This window comes from Cryptomeria japonica, chromosome 5, assembly GCF_030272615.1.
Source record: "Cryptomeria japonica chromosome 5, Sugi_1.0, whole genome shotgun sequence".
Lineage (NCBI taxonomy): Eukaryota > Viridiplantae > Streptophyta > Pinopsida > Cupressales > Cupressaceae > Cryptomeria > Cryptomeria japonica.
The window spans coordinates 636,031,779-636,038,603 of NC_081409.1; positions in this window are offsets into that span (position 1 = coordinate 636,031,779).

The window sequence follows — 6,825 nt, forward strand, 5'->3', positions numbered from 1 at the left end:
TATAGATCGTAAAATCACTCAATTTTTTCAGATTAGCTTTAAAATCATCATACCTTTCATCCCTGCAAATTTCAAAAAAAGTTGCAAGGACCGTGTTGCACTCCGAGCGCCACGGTCCCGGACATTTTTTCTGAAATTTCGGGAGACTGTCGTGATTGCATTTAACAGCTTAAATCTGGAAGATTGGCTGGTTTTACTGAAAATTGCTACCTCTAAGTTCAAAATTTCCTCTTCCTTTCTAGTGCATGAGTTTTACAACAATAAGCCCTACTTACACTATTCCCGTTAGACGAAGCCGTAGAATTAAGTCTTTCCGAGGTTTAACTACCGAGGAGATGGAACCTAATTTGAATAGCCTTTTTAACGAGGACATGGGAAATTCCTCTAATCCTCCTAATGATGAAGAAGTTCTCCATGAGGTTTCTGTTGAACAACTTTTGAAATTGGATAACCAATTTGACGATTTTCACCAATGGATGTCTCATGAGTATCCTGATAGTCAAGCTCTTCCTTTAATTGAGGGTCTAAAACATATGCTTCAAAGTGATAAGAATGGAATTGATATTTTGCGTGGTATTGGACACATTGTAGATTTGAATGTGATGCCTATGAAGAGTTGTGCTGAAACTTTAGGTTATACACAACCTCCCACTCAAGTCAATCATTCTATTCCTTTGACAACTTCTATTGCTAGCATACCTACCTTTACATCAAACATAATGGCTACTTCTATACAAGACATTCCCCCTGTGATCACTAGTCATGGGGGCAATCCTCCCTCTTCTTCAATTAACCCTATTCCTTCATTTAATCCAACTTCTTCATTCATTCCTTCAATGAGTATTCCTACTACATCTCCACCAATGAACATGACACAAGGGGGCAATTCATTTAACCATTCCATTCCTCCTTGTAGTGTTCCTCTTGTCCAATCATCTCCTATGATTAACTATCATAGAGTCCCACCACCTTACTCTTTGCCTTCTTTCAATAACACAACACCTCCATCTCAATCTAACACACCTAATATGAATTCTTCGACTGAAGCGACCATTAATAATCTTGCACAAACTGTCTCTTCTTTACAACAACAAATTGCCTCTATGAATCAATCTAAGTTTAGTGTGCCCACATTTGATGTTGCGAGCCCACTTTCTCTTGACATTGTTCGAGCTATTCCCCCTAAACATGTTGAAATCCCGCATTTGGAGCTTTATAATGGTAAAGGTGATCCTCTAACACATGTTAAGACTTTTCAAACAATATGTACCGATTTTGCTTATGACCAAAGGTTGCTTGCAAAACTGTTTACTAGAACATTAAGAGACAAAGCCCTACAATGGTATTGCTCGTTGCCTTCTTATTCTATTACTTCTTTTGAACAACTTGCAAATGCTTTCATTCAACAATTTCAAAACAATATAAGTCCTAAAGTTACTTTGATTGATTTAATGCATTGTAAACAAGGTGTTAAAGAAAAAGTGACTGATTTCATTGGTAGATATAAGCATTTGTATGCTCAAATTTCTTTTCCAGTGCCTGATAATGATATTCAAAGAATCTTTATTTCTAATTTACAAAAAGATATTCGAGACAAACTTCTGTTTTCTGAGTTTACTTCTTTCCAACAGTTGTGTGCAAGTCTTCACAATTATCAACTGACTGTGAGTCAAATGGAACAATCACATCCTATGGCTCCGAGTGATAAGGGTGATAGCAGTCAACAACCATTTGGGAAGTTTAAACCGAACAGAGATTCCATCGAATTCAATGAAAACATCATCAACAACAATGTGAATGCAGCATCAGGTGTGCCTCCTATTTCTAAATTTTTCAAGAAAGAAAGAAAGTATACTCCTTTGAATGAATCATTGCATGGTATTATGAATAAGTTATTGGAACAAAATGTGCTTACTCTTCCTCCTATAAGGCAAATTGATCCTGCAAAGATTACTTCACCTTATTTTGATAATAAAGCTTTTTGTCACTTTCATCGTCAGCCTGGGCATGATACTGAAAAATGTTTTTCTTTAAAGGGTAAAATTCAAGATTTGATTGATAATAATACTATCTCTGTTTCCGGAGTGAATGATAAAGGCAACACATCTGTAGCTCCTCCTAACCAAAATCTTTAGATTTTTACTGATCCATTACCTTCTCATACTTCTCATACCTCTCATGCGATTGAGGCTAATGATTCCTCTCTCTCATCTGATGATCTTGTGTCTATGACTCCGAATGTGATTAACTTTGTAGAGCAGCAAGAAAACCCTAAAGAACCTTCCATCACATTTGATTCTAGTGAAACCATTAGGGCACCTGATGGTCCTTTATACATAGTTGCAAAATTCAAGAATACACCTTGCCGTGGAGTGCTTATTGATCCTTCATGCATGGTTAATGTTATTACTAAAGAATTCCTTTTTACTTTGCAATTGAATCAAGTGATCTATGACAAAATAGATGTGGTTGTGAAATTATTTGATGCATTTTCTTCTCCTGCAATTGGTTCTATTACATTACCTATTGAGGTCCATAACAAATCCCTTGATGCAAACTTTGCTATTATTCCTTCATCCGAACAATTTCGTGTGAAGCTTGGCTATCCTTGGCTATCTTCCATGAAAGCTATTGCTTCTCCTATTCACAAGTGTTTGAAATTTCCCCATAATGGTGAAGTTGTTACTGTTAATCATAGTCTCTTTAAACCAGCTGAAAGAACTTCTAGCGTTCCTATTGATTACTTTTGGCCTAAACAATTCCAATCTCTTCCTCCGCGAAGTGATCATCTTTTCAAATCTTATCAAAAGTGGAAAACAGATATGATCCTATCTCTAAGTGAACCTAGAACACCCAAACTTGATATTCCTATCGTTCTTGAGAAGGAGGTTCTTCCTTTGAAAGATAAAACTAATGTCTTTTCTCAAGAAGATTCCCAACCCATCCCCATGGATGTGACTATGTCTATGCCTAATAAACCTTCGAAAAGTAGACCTATACCTCCTCGTCATGATGGACTTGGTCTTCTTCCTAAACCAAAAATTCCTCCTTTATATGGAACAGTTCCTCCTCCTTCTTTTTATAGAGAGAAGAGACCTTCTTCTTCTCCTATTATCCAGCCTAAGAGACCACAACCTAAACACCCAAGTGATAAGGATGAGAACATTCCTCCTCCTCAATCTTCTTCACTTCCTACTAAGACTAGACGAAATCGTTCTGCATGTGAACGCCGATGAAAGCGTCGTCTTAGGGCTCAAGCAACTGCTTCTCAAACTTTGCAATCTCCAAAAACACCTTCAACAAGCATTATTCCATTTTCTCCTCAGTCGGACATTGAGCCTAAATCTCCTAAACATAACATGCATGATGGTCTTGATCCTGTGCGAGTTAAAGATCCTATTTTTATAAATCTTGATGATGATATAGATGAAAATGTTATTCATGATGAAAATGTTACTCCTCTTGCTTTTGATAGTGAATATGAACTTGTTGATGTTGATAACCATTTATCTAATGAATTTTCTAAAGCACTTATCCTAGCTCCTAGACAAAAACACTGTGGCTTGGAACATGAACATATCCCTTGTTTGGATCTTGTGATAGCTCCATCTGCTGTGTTGGATGTTCCTCCTATAGCGTGTTCCCTGCCTTCCCGAAACATTGATCAGCAAGATCGGGGGGTAGATGACGTGCTAGACTAGTTACATTAGCATAGCAGATTCTCTCCTCCTCTCTTGTGTTACTTCTTCTATATGTTATTCTCATTCTTCTAATTGTCGTCCTTAGTGTTGTCTACTTGAGGATGATGCAAAGCATTGAGATCTCTTTTGGTCTCTCTCATGTTGACTCAAAAGACACATGTGTTCCCTTCTTCTAGGTGACCTTCCTTGATTGGGGAATGAAGAACAATTATGCATACACACATATGATATATACATGACTTATCATACAGCATACTGACCCCGAGGAAAGTGAAGTCACCTTGTGCTTTGTGTTTGTGTCTATTATCCTTGGGTTTATCTCACACTTTGGGGCTAAATCTTTGCGATAACGTGCTCCCTTCTTTGCTTATTTCTTATGTGTATCACTACGTTAAAACAATCACCCCCGTTGAGGCATGTGCGATCGCTTTAACGTAGGGGGGCATACACCCTGTCTATCCTTTCAAGATACTTGAAAATTTCTTGGCGAACGTAGCTTTGCCTTGAAAATTTTTGGTATTTCTCTTGCATGACTCATAGTGAGGGAACCTTACTACTGACAGTCATGGTTCTCCCTCGTGATCTTCCCTTTTATTTTGTCAATCGAAGTCATAAGATCCTTAGTCCACTGGGGGCTTGGTGTATCTTGCCTCCTTGACGTGGTGAAAGTCTATTCAATGTTGTTTCCTTGTACTTTACCGGAAGTATGAGCGTACGCTTATACTCCCGCTAAAGTGGGGGCTAAATGTAGAGTCCTAAAATTGTGACACTTGCAATTTCAACTACATTTCGGTCTTCACGATGGCGATGCAACATGCAACCTGAATGGAGACCCCGAAACTTGCTCACGACATCAAAAACTGCATTTTTCAAGTACCCTGGCCTGAACCTCCTTGCACCCTGCTGTCCCGGGAGGTGGGACCAGAGTGCCCAGCGCCCTGGTCCCTCAGGACCAGGGCGCCCAGCGCCCTTGTCCCTGGGTCCTATTTTGGGCCCGGTCTCCTAAGGAGATTGCGGGTCTTTTTGTTTGCAATTTGGAAATTACATTTCCTGGTCGGCCTAAGGTCGGGAAAATCAGTCTATCAGCCCTAATTGACAAGTATATAAACTACATTTTCCTCTTTCATTTGGATAAGAAGATGATAACACATACATGACGGAAAAAGCGTGGAAACTATACTCAAGCATTCAAGCATTCCTTCTAAGTCTCCATTCAAGGCTAAGTGTTGCATTCAAGACAAGGATTCAACCATTGAAGAGGAGATCACATACTACATGCTACAACATACAACAAACAACAACATCTAAACCTTCGCACATAAGGATACAAACATCCTTAGAACAAGGTATTAGTACTTGTTTTGCATTACATACATTTACATTTACAGCACTTGCTCATTTCTTGGTTAATTCCAAAACCGGGGTTTGACCTAAAGGCAAACCCCTAATCCCTAACCCCCCAATCGTCTTCGCTTTTCTATGTGTAGGTTGCAGGTACGCGGCTGAGATTGAAGATCTAGAATCCTTGTGCAGAGACGAACAGATCCCCCTTCGTTTCGCGGATTTTTCAGAGGACCATGGCGTCGGGCGCCATCGTCCCGACAACTTTTGCTCAAATTTGTAGGACAGTGCCGTATCGACATTTTACTGCTAATTCCAGGTCCGCAGCTTCATCCTATAATCTGAACTCAGTTTATAAGTGAATCTTTGTCACTTTCTATGCATTCCTAGCTTAATTCTTCTATCAACATTCTTTACAAAAGAGGGTAGCCCTGCTATCTTGACCCTTGAAATTCATTTAGCATCCAATCTTGCATTATGTGGGATTGGATCTTATGAGTTTCAACCCCTCTTTTGAATGTAAAGTCTCTCCCCTAAGTGAAAACCATCGAATCCTAGCGAACCTCCCTTCTCTCTCCTCGGAGTTGGAAGAGGGGAGAACAACTAGGGTTCGATTGCGATTTTCCGCTTTACAGGAAGATTGGAAAGAAACATATTCATCATCCAAAAGCTCATTTTTAGTTATTTCTATGTGAGGGGAAATGTCATGAATAAAATGCATGACATCATCCTTCCTACATATACTTCAATGTTGAAGATAGGTCTTAGGAGAATAAGGAGGATCTAAAGATGTAAGAATGTTGATGTTTTGATTTCCCCCCCCCTTGCTCAAGGGTATGTGTAAGAGAAGAAGATGGATCCATGTTACTTTCCAATTCTTGCTCTTTTTTAGAGAGATCATTGGCTACAACATTAGGTCTCATCTCATACACAAAGATATCTTAGGAGAGGTAAAAAGGTTAGGATCTCTAGGTTTAGGGTCCACAAAAGATTTAAGGTGATTAACATTGGATATGCATTTTGTTAACAACATCACCATAATGAAACATAAATGATACATGAAAGCTTTGAGATCTAAATGAAAATAAAATAATCTGAAAATCCTAACAACACAATATGACCAAGTGATATGAATAAAGAGAAGCAACATAAAATGAAAGAAACTCTTATCCGACACATGATTGTAATAAATATATGTAAAAATAAATGTAATCATATGCAAAAGAGAAAGTAAATTCAATTTATTAATTGTCATTGAAAGTCTCTTAATTAAAATCTGAAGTTGCTGGAAAAGAAGATCTAAAATTAGGACCTTTTATGAAAATCAATGTAAGATTTGAATGTTATGAATTTTGAATTTGTGTTTGACCTTAGAGAGTGTTAAAATTGATAAAAGTATGTTGATTTTCTAGATTTGAGCAGAAAAATATAGTCAATTCAGTTTGTTGAAATTTCAGGAAAAAAAGTCGAGGGCCGTGGTGAAAGTGTATGCAGCCTAACCAACTTTTTTTGAAATTTTTCAGGGATGATAGAAATTATGATTTTAATGTGGAATCCAAAAAGCCAGCCAATTTGGAGATGTCTAGATAGGTCAAATGTGTAGTCAAAGGTCAAAAATAGAAGAATCTTAAAAATTAGGGTTTTATGATTTTACCACTGAATTTTTTAGAATAAAGAGACAGATTTGAATTACAATTTTGAAATAGAAATCAGATCTAAAATAAGTAATAAAATTTTACACTTCACAAGCTTAATCTTTTCAAAATGAAAAATTAGTGTTTTT